This window comes from Siphateles boraxobius, unplaced genomic scaffold (assembly GCF_051911475.1).
Source record: "Siphateles boraxobius isolate OS27281-9 unplaced genomic scaffold, OSU_SipBor_1 90, whole genome shotgun sequence".
NCBI classification, from domain to species: domain Eukaryota; kingdom Metazoa; phylum Chordata; class Actinopteri; order Cypriniformes; family Leuciscidae; genus Siphateles; species Siphateles boraxobius.
The window spans coordinates 1,832,501-1,847,288 of NW_027509220.1; the positions used below are offsets into that span (position 1 = coordinate 1,832,501).

The 14,788-nt window shown below is 39.4% G+C and overlaps 2 long non-coding RNA genes across 3 annotated transcripts in view; both read right to left on the minus strand.

Annotated features, from left to right (window-relative positions):
- LOC143733084 (uncharacterized) overlaps positions 1-3,628 on the minus strand; it is a 20,455-nt gene extending 16,827 nt beyond the window's left edge. The window contains exons 1-2 of one of the 2 annotated variants that reach the window (XR_013201261.1): positions 2,898-3,628; positions 1,898-2,659 (exon numbers count right to left, since the gene is read on the minus strand). This is a non-coding gene — a long non-coding RNA (uncharacterized LOC143733084). Of the gene's footprint in view, positions 1-1,897 lie in introns of both variants that reach the window. The other variant, XR_013201262.1, reaches the window with a different exon arrangement.
- Positions 3,629-3,756: 128 nt separating this feature from the next.
- Positions 3,757-14,788, minus strand: part of LOC143733087 (uncharacterized) — a 33,795-nt gene continuing 22,763 nt past the window's right edge. Inside the window, exon 4 of the long non-coding RNA XR_013201266.1 lies at positions 3,757-4,225. This is a non-coding gene — a long non-coding RNA (uncharacterized LOC143733087). The remainder of the gene's footprint in view (positions 4,226-14,788) is intronic.

Below are 14,788 nucleotides of genomic sequence, written 5' to 3' on the forward strand. Positions count from 1 at the left end.
GAGCCTAAAACACACAGATAATCTATTGGAACAATCAGTGAGATGGTCAGAAAACAATTGGAAAACCATTAGAGAGGAAATGAGGTCAATACCCTGTTTTTTCTTTCATAATGATGATGGCAATATGATTATGGTATGTGGTTGTTTTGTAGCTTAATAGTGAGGCCGGATGACAGTATATTCTGTTCAGTCAAGCATGATCACTCCCATCTGCTAGTATGTGATTACTGTTTTACACTTTAATTATCTCATTTTCAAAACCGCCCTCCGAATCTCTCACACACCTGTAATTGTTGCAGATTATGTGCCTTTTTTGAATATTGTACTGTAACTTTAGGAACTTTGGGGTTGGATTTCTGCATAGTCCTCTTCTTACCATTGTCTCTTAATATTACTGTTCTCCTGTCACTTTCTTAATAAACTTTTGAGCAGTGTCTTTGTTCATAACTGGGCCGCCTCCAGCACTCCTGCAGGGAACTACCGGGAGTGAACACTGATCGTTTCCTCCATTCTCCAAGAATTAAATTCCCATCTAATTGAGTCGGGTTCAGAAACCATCACAGGCCATGTAGGATATGTTTTCCCCCAACTCCATCACTTCTTCAAAAATGAGACGTCATGCCAGCCAACAGCCAACTGATCACTTCCATATGCGCTTGTTGTCAGGTTGGACCCAGACGTGCCCCTTTCCTTCTGACTTGTGCACATGGATACTTCCACACACACACGCACACATACACACTCCTCATCCCCTTTCACTACACGCCAACAGAAATAAGAGGACTCTGGGAGCTCCTTCTGCACTTCATACTCGCCTTCTACAGATAAAGGCTGTTTAGGAGAGCCCCAACAATTGAGGGCTGCCTTATGGCTGAGGTCATTATCGTGGATGTTTTGCTTCCATTATTGAGATTATCAAGTATGTACAGTGGATATTAACCAAAATAAACTTTATCTGCCACCTCAGCCCTAAATCTTAATCCAGGACGTTCTTCTAGGCATTTTGTTCCCACGACAAAACACCAATATTCCCTGTGCAAACAAACGGAGAGGCCTTTGCCTGCTTCTGCTCAAGCTCCCCATGACCGGCAAATAATCACCACCATACACCTCACCCTTAATCAAAACACCCCTACAGACTGACAATGGTAGATCCCTGCTTGCTTAGAGGACAACCCACTACTCTCCAGGCTTTGAGAAAAAGGTTAAAAGTGAGGGGAGCAGGACTGAGGATTATCAAAGCAGACTGAGAGAATTCCATGTGTTGGTTTTAGTGAAGGACCGGCGACTCGTCTGTATTGAGAAACCACGGCACACCCTTCTGATAATTCCAGCATTTTTTACATTCAGATGAAACAGAGATTAAGGACATGGAAACAGATTTATATCCTCCAGGCCACCAAATCCACCTGTAATTATGAACATTTGTATGAAGAAAATTCCCACCCAACAGTTCAATCTTTTCTCAAGCGTATCTGCACAGCAGCACCTCTTTTAGCCTCTTGACTTCACTCTTATTCAGTAGACATAAATTTCAAGGTTTATCACTGTCAGATTATGATGAAATCTTGGGAAGCAGCCACCACCACAGCCTTTCATCTAACCATTTTACCATGTTGTGCCTGAGTTATATTCTGACTGAGAATAGCAGGGAAAAGACCCTTTTATTTTGAGCTCTTGCGTCATCAGTCGCAAAGTACCCTGGCATGATTTGTGAAGCTTTGCCTGGAAACAACCAAAGACGTTGCTGGCTCGTAGACGGCAGAGATTAACTTTAGAGTCTAAAATTATGCTGGAGCACACACCCAATGCTACCTTATCAAACTAAAGTTTGAAACTGAGTATACCAACTGTATAAAGTCATAAAGTCAACTGTGCTCCGATAAAAATTACTGACCTGGACTATGCCCTCCTAATGAATCATCTCAGCTTTGGTGGAACCTCATATCATGTGAAGACTTCATATGACGGAGATCGTTCAAATTGGCTAAGAGTATCAGAGGTGAAAGCCAGTCACTTGTTACGGTCCTTAATACCAGACCTTCACCACAGTTCAGTGGTCTGGCAATCGCCTCCATATTGAGGAATCAACTCATCTGGACTTACTCTGCATACAGTGATACAACATCTTTGAATCCAGTGGGGGATAAGGTTTCACAGAGCTCATTTGCAAGAGAGGTTCCACTGCCAAGAGAGAAAGTAGTTGAGTCGGATGCTGAAGCCAACAATGATTTTAATAGGAAACATCCGTATATGCCAGCCGTTCACCAACATTACACTAATTGCCCTGTTTTGAAATCATTGTCTTGAGCAATACTGCGATTAGGAAGCTAGAGAAAGAAAGTGCGGAAGCTTGTGCAGAACCACAAATGTGAATTCTTAGTCGGGGAGAGATGTGTCTCCGAAGCATACAGATGATGATGTGGGAGAGAAATACACCGACTGGAGGGGTGCTGAAAGAAGCAGAGGGTAACAAAGTTAGGGAGAGTTGATGAAATCTTGAAGATAAAGAAAGGCCAAGCTTACGTTTGGGTCAGTTAGTGTACCTTAATGGCTTTGGACGTTCTGTGCAACCCAGTCTGCATTCGCTCAGCCAGGATCCAAGTCCTCTAAATCAGTCGGCGGTTTGGGATCTCACATCATTACCATTTTGAACAGCCTATAAAAGAATTTGAAATGGATGTCTTGAGAATAATAAAGAGCAAAGGGAAACAAATGCCATCAAGGAAAAAAAGCTGTGAAAGAGTCCAACATATAAAAGCCCTTTTACATGAAGATGTGAAAAAGATGTGAAGACTAGGTTGGAAAGAGAATTGTGAGGTTAAGTAGTCAACCTAAGACAAGGTTTAGACCCCAAAAACCATCTCAGATGATGTCATTCTCCAGTGTCCTCTCACCTTGTGAAGTTTCATGGTCCAGAAATGGCGCATTGACGTTCTGTATTGCTGAAGCCAGATCTGGGGCTCTGTTATCCATGACTCCAACCAGAGTCCTCACTTCTCCCCAGGTGTGTGGCAGAAGAACTGAGGGTTTTTGGCTCATCATATGGTTCTTATCCTTCTATTTGCCATTAGCATTGGACTGCAGCCCTGACACTTACTCTCTGATCTGCAGTTGATCCGGCTCCAAAGGCCGAAGGGGCTTAAGAGCAGAATATGGGCTCTGCCTGGTAATAAGTTTGATGGTGTGGGGGGTCCACTATAACAGTTCTTCCTTACCTGCAAGCTCCTCATAACAAAGGTGCAAATGAGGAAAAGCTGCAGATCACCATGATTATCCATGTCATATGGAAGAATTCACTGTTTTCCCTTGATCACCTGATTGCTCTGAAATAACATCTTTCCAGATGATAACCTTTTTTCAAAAAAACAAAACATTTAGAGCCACTGAGAACCTCTTAAACTTATTCAGTTCAATTAATCGATCAGGGGTGCGTTTCCTGTACAACTATGTAACCCACTGCTTAACAAACCATCATACGATGCATGTGTTGAAGAAATCAACTAGCTAGTCACGACTGTTCCCCTAAACCATACTGTCGCAAATTTGTCGTTCAACCACGTTGGTTAATGATGTCACGCAGGTGGTGGAGTAATAACTTATTTTAATGAATCGGTTTGAGATTGAATTAATGCTACATATTTTGCTACATGGCATCGCAGTCTTGAAAAACAGTGCTTTAAATCTCTTGACAAACTAAAATACGTAAATGACGTTTGTATATATATATTAAATAAAAGATATAGAATGTACCGAATGTCAGCTTGCTTATTTTGCTCACGGTAAGGATTTATTAAGTCCACATGTTGTGCAAACAAGAAATTATGCTTTCAACCTCAGGTTGAGAGCTCTCGTTACAACTACACAAGTTTGCGATACTGTTTGCGAATGTTCGTTGGAACTATGGCTTTTAGAAACAGACTCGTTAAACAATACAGATAATGACGGAACTTGCGACCATAGTTGGCTGTCGATGCTTTCGAGAAACGGACCCCTGATCACTTCTGTGAATCAGTTGAAATTAACAATTTGTTTACAAAATCGGACATCAGTAAAACGCATAATTACAAGTGCACAAAGAGGACTGAGCAACACAAGGTGAAAAGAAAGAAAATTTGAATTACCTCAAATGTCTGAATATCAGAATGGTAGAGAGTTCTTGGAGTGTTCAGGGTTAAAGGGCAGTTCCCATAGGGCTGGGGCTGATAAAGCCATCTGACAGCATCTTGGATGAGGGAAGTACATCTGCTTCACATTTCCACCATGTCAAAACCCATACTATCTTTGCTTTGGCTTGTTTGCAACTCATTGGCTCAATCATATTTCTATTGTTGTAATGACATTTAATGGCATGTAACTACATCTGTACTAATGCTTTGACTTTATACTTGTGTCATCAGTTCTTCTATTGAGACCACCATTCATTTGAAGCTAATAAAGCAGCATGAATACGATACACTTGAGGTTTACCATCTAAAATACAGATAATTATGCTAAGGTCTGAACACCCCGCATGCCTTTCAGGATGATTCATCATTCACTTACAATTCTATTGTGAGAATAATTTTTTGGCTCCCCTCTTGTGCTAAATGTTTTATATTTTAAAAGGTACTTAACAGTAGTGAATGTATTGACAAACTGACCAGTAGTCACACTGTGTTTTGCTATTTTCTCAGGTCCTCTATGTGCCAGGCTGTTCTGTACGTAATTGCTAAAATAGAATTGACTTCCCCTTGCTGCTGTTGTGCGTCAGACTGCCTCTGCAACCTCAATGGTTTTGGACGCTGTTGGCTGAGCCCATATGGAGCCACTTCACACAAGTTTTAGCCTAAGCTCAGAAGACACAGAACCGCCCCGGCCACAGACATGTAACTGAGTTGGCGTCCTAGTAATGGTCTGCTGGCTACCGTCACACCATTGCCAAGAAGTCATTGTAAAGCACTACAACCATGTTTAGGATCCTTTATTAATTATTTCCAAAGTCTTGGGAGATTTCCTGTTGTGGTGATAGCAATTGAACTAACAGAGAAGTTGAGACATGCTTTTTTTAAACATTAACTATTGCAGTTTCTCAGTTCAGTCAAATTTGTGAATGTGCAAAGTCACATCTTAAAAATAGAACATGATGTCATTGCACTTTACCAAACAACTCTAAGGCACTCCCTAATGTGTAATTTATTTCTGTGGTGTTGTTTGCCTTAAGAGGAAATGATTCCGTGAAAATTATTAACAGGCATTTTTGCATGAACATTAATTTGCAACAAATTTGTATGCCCACTCTGATAATCACAAGTATGAAACCTAGTATTCCACTCCACTGCATAGTAAACAAATTCCTAATCCCGGTCTGTAGGAAATGTGCAGCATGCCACTTTCAAAGGGATGGTTCAGACAAAAATGAAAATGTTGTCATAATTTACTCACCCTCATGTTGTTCCAAACCTGTATGAGTTTCTTTCTTCGGTTGAACACAAAACAAGATATTGTAAAGAATGTTGGCAATCAAACAGTTGACAGTAGCCATTGACTTCCATAGTACGGAAAAAAATACTATGGAAGTCAGTGGCTACCGTCAACTGTCTGATTACCAACATTCTTTAAAATATTTTATTTTGTGTTCAATAGAAGAAAGAAACTCATACATCTTTGGAACAACATGAGGGTGAGTACATTTCATTTGTGGGTGGGCTATCCCTTTAAGTCCTGCCTGTAAAAATAATCAATATTTGTCAATACATTTTTCCGTCCACCATGTTTAGGGCTCTAATATGTAGCAGTGCGGTGTATGGCAGGCCTCTTGGCTGAATCCAATGTCTTGGCCACTGTCTCTGTTTTTATAGGCTGATTAAGTCATGCTTTTGTTTCCAGGGTCACCAAGACATTTCCCATAATCCCAACACAAGGCTTAGCTAACGAGGTAACGACGGAAACACTCTGACGCGCACGCTTAGCGTGCGTCCAGATTGAGCATAGGTCCGTTGTGCAAGAATCAAGCAAATCCAGCTCTCTCGGGATGTGTTCTCGCCACTTTGGTCTCTGCAGTGTGCTTAAGGAGGCTTGTGTGTCCACTCAAGTGGAGAACATCGTAAAACATGGCTAAACTGGTGTAAGAACAGTGGAAACCATCAGAGTCCCTTACCAATAGCTAAGAACCAATGTAAAGCAACCCAATGTACTCCACCCTAAAAACGGGTTCCATATTTTAGCAAAACATCTAATTTCATGGGTGGGTGGGAAGGAGGTGTGTGAGTGTGTGCGCATATGGCAGTTTAGATGCATTAGCTGTCATATTTTCCTCTCTTGGAGAAAACAACTCTATTTGTGCGATGAGGCAGGAGCAAAGTGTACCTTTTCTTCAGGAGTCTGTGTGGTGTGACGCTCCACAAACCACACAGTTGTCATCACTTCCTGGCACTTCACCTAGAGCTCTTCCAAGCTTACTTTCCCAACACGCCTTGTCCAATGCTTGCCACTGCCCTTGATTGAACGCAAAAACCATTATGGCCAGGGTTTGGCAGAAAGACTTTAGAATAGGGAGTCTTGGGAAATGGCAAATCAAATCAGCCTGGCAGCTACTACTCTGCCACTTCCCATACAGTAAGCATTCGCCCCCTCACCCAACACATACCCAGTCAAAACAGTGAACTCAAAACTTGGCGTAGGTGCCCGTGGGTACGGGACTCCCTTAGAAGTGTCAGGCTCGTCCACTGGGCTCAAGCAGCAGAACTGAAACCCAGAGTATGGCCAGGGCCCGGCCCACTCTTTCCATTGCCACCACTCAACGCAGAGGATGTTAAAAACAAGTTGATCACTGGAGAAAACAAACTGCACAGAGACGCATTGTTCACGGACCCGCTCTGTCATGAAGGAAAGGTCTGGGAAATAGGAGCTGTCTCCATTGAGGTTCCACTGTTAGCGCACATGATGCAAGCAGGCCAGATTCCACAGCATTGATAACATCGTTGATTAAGAGCACCAGGAGGACTTGAGGAAAAACAAGCAGCTTTTATACTAACTAGGCAAATTTACTACTATTTGTTCAAGCTGATGATGCACTTTCGGCAACAAAACACTTAATTTAACACATCCCTCATTTAAACCATGCTGGTTTAACAAATTTGAGATAATTTGAGATAGTCGACCTACAATGCAATACACTGATTAAAGTTGAACAATCCCTAAATTTGCTGCCAGCTATAATTTGCAGGCCAAAGACAAATTACTATAGTTTGCTGGGAACAAGCAGATCTGTTCACATGACTGCTGCATTAGTTCTACTTCAAATGAGCTCTTTAATATAATATGTTCAGTATATCATACATATGATTTTTATAAATGCAATTGGGATTGGGAATCATCTCTCGAATTAATTTTCCTCTCATGTACTAAACAAGGTAGTCTATCAGGATGATAGATACACTAAGAAATGGAACTATGTTACACACCCAAACATTCACATTCAACCGCATAATTCATATAATATACATTACATATAACGTAAGGAAAATTTGTGGTGAGCTGTATCACATGTAACTCAGACACTGGTGGCTTCATTCGCCATAATAAGCTTCTCTTATACATTTTTTTCCCCTCTTACTCTATTATTACCAAATTATGCCATTTATTCCCCTCCCAAAAATGACAACCATTGTGACCACTACTGCGCAAATCACAAGCAAATTCTTTACACCACTTGTTTGATTTGGTTTGATCTCCAGATTTGACATTTCACAAAACCATTGGTTTGCACATGGATTTTCACAGAGGTCTTGTGGAAATCCCCCATTCTGTCTGTCAGACTGCGTGTATAATTGATTGAGTAGCATGGTGGCCAATGGGAAATTCAAAAGTAGATATATGTACAGTATGTGTGGGTGGATGGCAGTGCAGATGGATACATTTTGCAATGTCTCTCTTTTTGGCACAAAATGCAGTGCCAGACTGTATCTTAGTCCTACACTCTCTCACACCTGCATATACTAGAAACAAAAAGCCTGACATCACAGGGCTGCAAAGGAGAATAAGAAACATCCGTGTTTCAAGGCTACTCTATCTCATTATGGACAAAATCACCGTAAACACTCCAACATCTGCAGCTTACCTGGGCAGTTTAAAAGACAATATGCAGCTAAATGTATAGGCATTATTTTTTTAAATAAATAAATATACAAATATATATATATATATATATATATATATATATATATATATATATATATATATATATGTGTGAAATTAAATGAAATGATGGCGTTGAGTTAAATTAAATTAAATTAAATTTAAATGAAATGATTAAATGATTAAATGAAATGAAATAATAAAATAATAAAAAAACAGATATAAATAATAAAAACAAAATAAAACAAAAAAATTATTAATAAGTAAAAAATTATTAAAATAAAATAAATAAAATAATTAAAATAATAAATACAATTATAAAATAAAATAATATAATAAAAAAATGGTAAAAAATAAAATACAATATAAAACAAAATAAAATAAAATATTGAGAGATTATGTGAACTACCCGAGTCTTTGTGTCTCTCAAAAGTTTTCGGCAGCAGCGCCTCTACTGTAAGTTTATCTGCTCCAAGAACAGCGCGATTATAACCTCGCTAATGAGAAATATCATGTAGCTTTTAAGATGATAAACTATTTCACTGATAAAATAATCAAAGTGTGTGTATTTGAGCGAGAAGAAGAATCGAGCATGTGCTTTCCGTACATAATAAAACTTAATTTTGTGGCAAAAACAAGGAAATAATTTGTCGTTTTTAACCTACTGTTTACTATATTTATTTGCTTGGACTATGTCGATGTGGGTTTTGGTTCTTTTGTTGTTGTAGGCTGTAAAAACCTTCATCATTTGGTGAAGTGATATGGAGCTGTAATGCGGTCGAGACCTGCTGGAACTACTTTAGCCTTGCGTTTCCCTGAAAATAACTGCACACCTTATAACATTCATCAACCAATCAGGTTCAAGCATTCAACGGCCCCGTAGTATAAAATAAGATAAGAATCATTGAAAAGCTCATGTGCTATTGATGTTTTTACATTATTGTCTAAGTTTGCATCTCATGTAAATGTGAAAACAGTGGGGGATTATATGCTGTGGTTGTGATTGGCCAGTATAGGGCCTGAGCTGTTTTTCAGTTTCAGTCCATCCCTTTTGCCAAACCACACTTAGAGCAAGCAGCACAGAACGAGTAAGTGAGATGTGACGCAACAGCCAAAGACGTCAGTCTGCATGGGTACATAGTAGACGACAACTAAACCATATCACAGAACTCCTCACACAGACAAACAAACTCAAAATGGATTGGTATGAATGCAGAGACTTGACACCTAGAATTAACATGCGTTTTCAGTAATCAGATCACACTTGACCACATTCAAGTGAAAGTGTAAATGCTAATGTGTTTCATTCTCTACATGCAGTACAACTAAGTGATAACAGACCTTGCACTACAAATAATCATTTTCCGCCAAGGTTACTATGATGGGCTGTAAATTTCCTAACGTCGCTCGATTTACTGAACATGAATATTCCATGGATTACGCGACTGGAATACACCTAGAACATCTCGTTTCTCTCCTTAAATCCTCACTGGCGTCTCTTTCTTAGTCTGCATTCGCAGGGGAGCTTTAAAATGTCTATATCCTCCTTTCACTTCTAATCTGCATTAGCGTCCTTTACCATGGAAAATGCAATTGGCCAGATACCTTAAATTTCAAAATGACAGAAAACGTGTTTTAAAACTTGATAAATGACGGAAATGTTCGGTTAACACGACCTCTGAAGTAATACGTAAGTGCTGTTTTCCTTTTTGCGTGTTCAAAGCGCATGTTAACGCCAGATGTAAAGGAGGCCGCTTAGACAAGTATGGGTTTGGAGTTTTTGACTACTAACAGAATTAACTGAGGCTTTTATTGTTGTACTTATACACCCATGGTGTTGCCAAGAGGTTCTTTCAGTGCTGTCAATAAACAAACTCAATTGTAACTGATTATGAACTTAAGCACTCCACTTCTTCATACTGTCTTTTTCCCCTCTCTCTGTTGCTTTTCTCTTGGACGAAGACGAGGGACAGAAGGCAGATGGAAAAGTGCCCCTTTTTAAAGTGTATTCTCAAACTGCACTCCAAATTGGTTTTCTTGGACAGTGCTCCCCAGTGCATGTGTGAACATTAAACATCAGTGGCAGGCCGGCTCTGATCCACTGGCACTGCTTGTCACTCCCAGCGCTGGCAGGCCTGAGCGTCCCAATCAAGACGCGGCTCTTTTGGACCGCTCTCCCATATGTGGTTAACCCAACGCTCCCTGGGCAATGCGCTTCTCGTCGGACACACTGCCAATCTCCCATGCCGTTGCATAAGCTTTCCAATGCTCTGACGCAGACATAAACGCTAAATATGCACTTCTTTCTCCGCCATACATCCCTGCTCTGTCATTCATGCGCTCTCAACCACAGGAGTGAATTGTTCGTCGAATTAAGCAAATAAGTTTGGGTGAAGAGTTATAAGAGAAACATACAGAAAATAATTACCTCAATTGTGAACTGGACACCTACGGTTAAACTAACTAACCAAAACAATAACCTCCCTTCAAGACAGCCATGCAATAAAAATCAACAAACAATTTGGAAAAACCAACCCGATCTCACAACAATTCGTATGTATTTTACGAGGTGGCTAATTCGTATGAATTCATGACCTCACTCGTACGAATTTGTAAGATTTTTGCTAAATCGTACATATTTTAGGAGTTGCACGATTCGTATGAATTTGTACGAACAACCTATCCCAGACCCCGCCCCTAAATGTACACATCACTGGGGTTTAGACAAATCGTACGAGTGAGGTCATACGAATTGGTCGTGAGATAGCGTTGGAAAACCCCCAAAATCCTGTCATTATTTACTTTGTGTCCCTCCAAATCCATTTTTCTCTCCAGCTTCCATGGAACGCACACAAACTTAAACATTATCTTACTTTTCAAATTATTTATTATATCTATTTGTGTTCTATTGAAGAAAGCAAGTCATATGGGTTCAGAATCACATGGTAAATGGTGAACTTGTCTTTTTGGGTGACTGTCCCTTTAAGAAGCAGCCAAAGCTACAGATTTTTGAAAGAAGATGCTAATCAGTCCCAAAGAGAGAAGGACAGGGAAAGAGGGAGGATAAGGAGTGCTATAATGAGAAGAGAACGGATAAAGCCATATGAGCCCACAGTGCAGTCGGGGTTAAAAGAGTTAGAAAAACAGCGTGGCCCGGACTCTGTGTGAACCGACTCTAGGTGAGTGTCCTTATTAAAGCCTGGTGAGCGTCTGTAGAAAGATCCTGGCAGCTGTCCAACACAACAACACGTATTCTGATGCTCGTTGGGAAAAAAAACAGAAGTGAGAATGCAATTACAGCAGGAATTTTTCAATTTTTTCGCTGTCTGGGATTCAGGATTCTGCTGTGGAGTATGATATTAACAACAGTGCTTGTTTGAGAGTTCAGTAATGCTAAAACATCTCAATAGCTATGTTTCCGTCTAACAATATTAATGTAAATTTTCAGATATACTGTATCATTAAAATATTCTGAATGAAAATAAATATATTTTAAAAATGTGCATAAACACATATGTGCTCATTTTAGTTGGATTTTGTATTTATTTTTTATCCAATAAGTAGATGCATAAACTATGATGGAAGCATATTTACTGAATAAATCCCTGATGTGCAACAAAAAAAAAAACAGTGAACTGGTCTGGGGCATGATGGGACGGCATGCACAGCGTCTTTGGACATTCTGAAATGCGCAGTCAACAATATGATTTGGTCAAATTATCTTCCACAACCGCGTCACGTGATTGCGTTCCTAAACAACATGAATCTGCCTTTGATTGCAAACTCTGGGGCACAATCATTTATGATATGCTGAAGAGCTACAGTGGCTTCCCCAATTGAGGGAACGTGAACCGATCATCTCATCCTCTTTAGTATTAGTTATAGCACAAAATAAACATGACTGAACATCAGAAGTAGAAATATATACAGTAGGATTTACTAAAAAGTATAATTTCTCATGTAATAATGCAAGCGGTGTTTCAGCTGCAGAAATACTTCAATAAAAGAACTTGTGAACAATATGTAATGTTGCATTTACCTCAGAAAAGGCATTTATTGTCGATAAACTTACATCTTAATTATATTTTTACTTAACCTATTAGTGATGTTTAGAATAAATCTCTAATGTAAACAAGTTATGACAAACAATCTAAATGTTTGCATTTCAACAATGAACTAAACTATAGAACAAATATATATCATTAAAGAGTTGATCCGAAACTGCCTTTAATTTAAATGTTTGTATACACCTCAGTTTTTGAGTGTTGATCATTATATCTAATTAATAGTTTGGACTATTAACCAACTGACAGGGTTCCCAGTTTAGTTTACAGCATTAGTTAAGATATTGTTTTCCTTGGCATTTACTGTACCTGATATATACAAATGAATCGATATTAAATTGAATCTAGATCAGAAACTTGTGATTCAAAATCAAATTGAATCATCAAATCTGTTACAAAACCCACAATAAATAAACTTTATTAACATATTATAAACATAATAAGAAATTAAAGGAGCAATAAGTGTTTTTTTATTATTATTGAATGGCACTCAAAATGATGCTTCTACCTTCCATATTGTATATCATAGGCGTCTCGACACATCATACAGTAGCATCTGTCTCTGTGAAGACATTGAGTCACTCTTTGCATTTGCATTGGCCACGTGGAAACCAGCACACTGCTGCTTCTCACAATACATAACATTTAAAATAATTTTAAATGCACTTTACAGCATCCATCTTACATAATTAGCATTGGCATTTTTTACTTCCTGAGGGATCCAGGCACTCGACAAGGACACTACAGTGGGACGGGAGATAGCCGACCATTCAGTCCACTGGCTGAACCTCACATGGTGTTTTGGTTACAGCAAACGTGCCTGTCCCATGGAAACCCTCAGATGAGGAGCCATTGGGCCGAGCTCCAACGATGGCTGAACCACAGCTCCCACTTTTCACAGCAAATGAGGAGAAAACCATGCATGCAGCTGTTCCCCGGGAATGGACAGAGGGAAATGGAGGGAGACAGCACTTGTCTTGCAGTAATATAGGACAGATAAAGTTGGTTTTCCGCTCCCTTCACTCCAGGACACCTCTAAAAGTTTCCGAAAGTGCCTATATACCCTCGCTGTTGTGAAGAAACGTCATGTTATTTATCCACAGGTGAGGTTCCAGCAAGGATAAAGCCTGCAGCACATGAACATGAGGAAACCCAAGTTTCCATTTCATGACTTGATCCTCACCTCAACCGCGGCACATGACTTGCGAGAGCTCATAAGTAAGAGCTGGCACGGTTATACTCCGCTGTGTATATTTGGGTCGCTCATCTGAAAATATACATGGTGATCTTGGCATGTCACTTCTGACCACATATTGACATATTATGGCATGACTGAGGTCAGCGTCTAATCAGATATGAAGAGGAAGGTTTCTGATTACAGCTGATATTCTGTTCCTCCAAACGAGGGAGTAATTAGCGAGCGTGTGGCTTTATCGTTCCTATCCCTGGGTGTGTTTATTTCTCTGCACAGAGGCATGACTTCTTTTCAGCTTTCAGTCTCTCCATTCCTCTCTATCTCACTGTCTTGTTTAGGAATCGGATGAAAGCGAGGAGTTGCATTTCATCACGCTCCAAGTCAGACTAAAGCAAACAAACGACTGCTTGAGCTTGTATAAACTTCTGCCACCACTTTCTGTAGAGATCTGGGTAGAGTTGCTCTAGCAAGTTCTTACTTAAATTGGAACGTAAAGTCCACGCTAGATGCTTAACTACTAGCTAGTTTCTTACTATCGCTGTACTTAATTTGGTTTCACCATTTGATCTTAAAGGCTGGAATGCAGTAACTGTACTGATGTTTTAATGTTTCTGGATGTTTCGTGTGGTTTTATGTCGTGAAAATGTTGTTTTTTTGTTTGTTTTTTTTATAGTGTCTTGATGTACTTTCTGTCTATTGTGTATTTTATAATTTTCAAGGTTTCAAAACATCTTGCCGAAGGACTGCAGTTGGTTTTGGGAAGTCGGAATTGACCGTTTCCACAGAAAATTGCACTGTGTATGATGACTTGTTCCATGCAGTCATAGGATATCAAACATATTTGATATTTTGAGCCGGTTTTAGAGCTTGATGTTTTCATTTGTCACGCGTCTGCCATCAACGAGCCACAAGTTTCTGTGAGAGTTTGCTGTGTTCAAAGCGACTTAAAATCCGGTATGTGTATGATGCCCAGTTTTTCTCTGTAACCACTTACAAAGTCTGCAAATGTATGACTCTAACCCTAACCCAAATACATGATGCTAGGTGTTTTAAAATATGTCCGATTTTAAAAGTTGTATTCCGGTCTTTAGACAGAACATAGCTAGTAGGTAGTAAGCGAAGTCACATCATTTGACGTTTACCTTCACTGATTGTACCTTATTTTGCCTCATATACAGTAACTTATGGTACAAATAAGTTTCCACTGAAATTCAATACTAAATCATGAAATGACGTAATACGTATTTTATGTAAATAACATTAGTTATTAACAACATAACAAATTATTAGAAACACTGATACAAAAAAGATATTTAGTAGTCGTTGACATTCATTAGTATGAGTCTCTAAAGTTCTCTAAAGATGTAAATGGGTGTAAATGTAAACATTATCATATACGGCATATTTAATT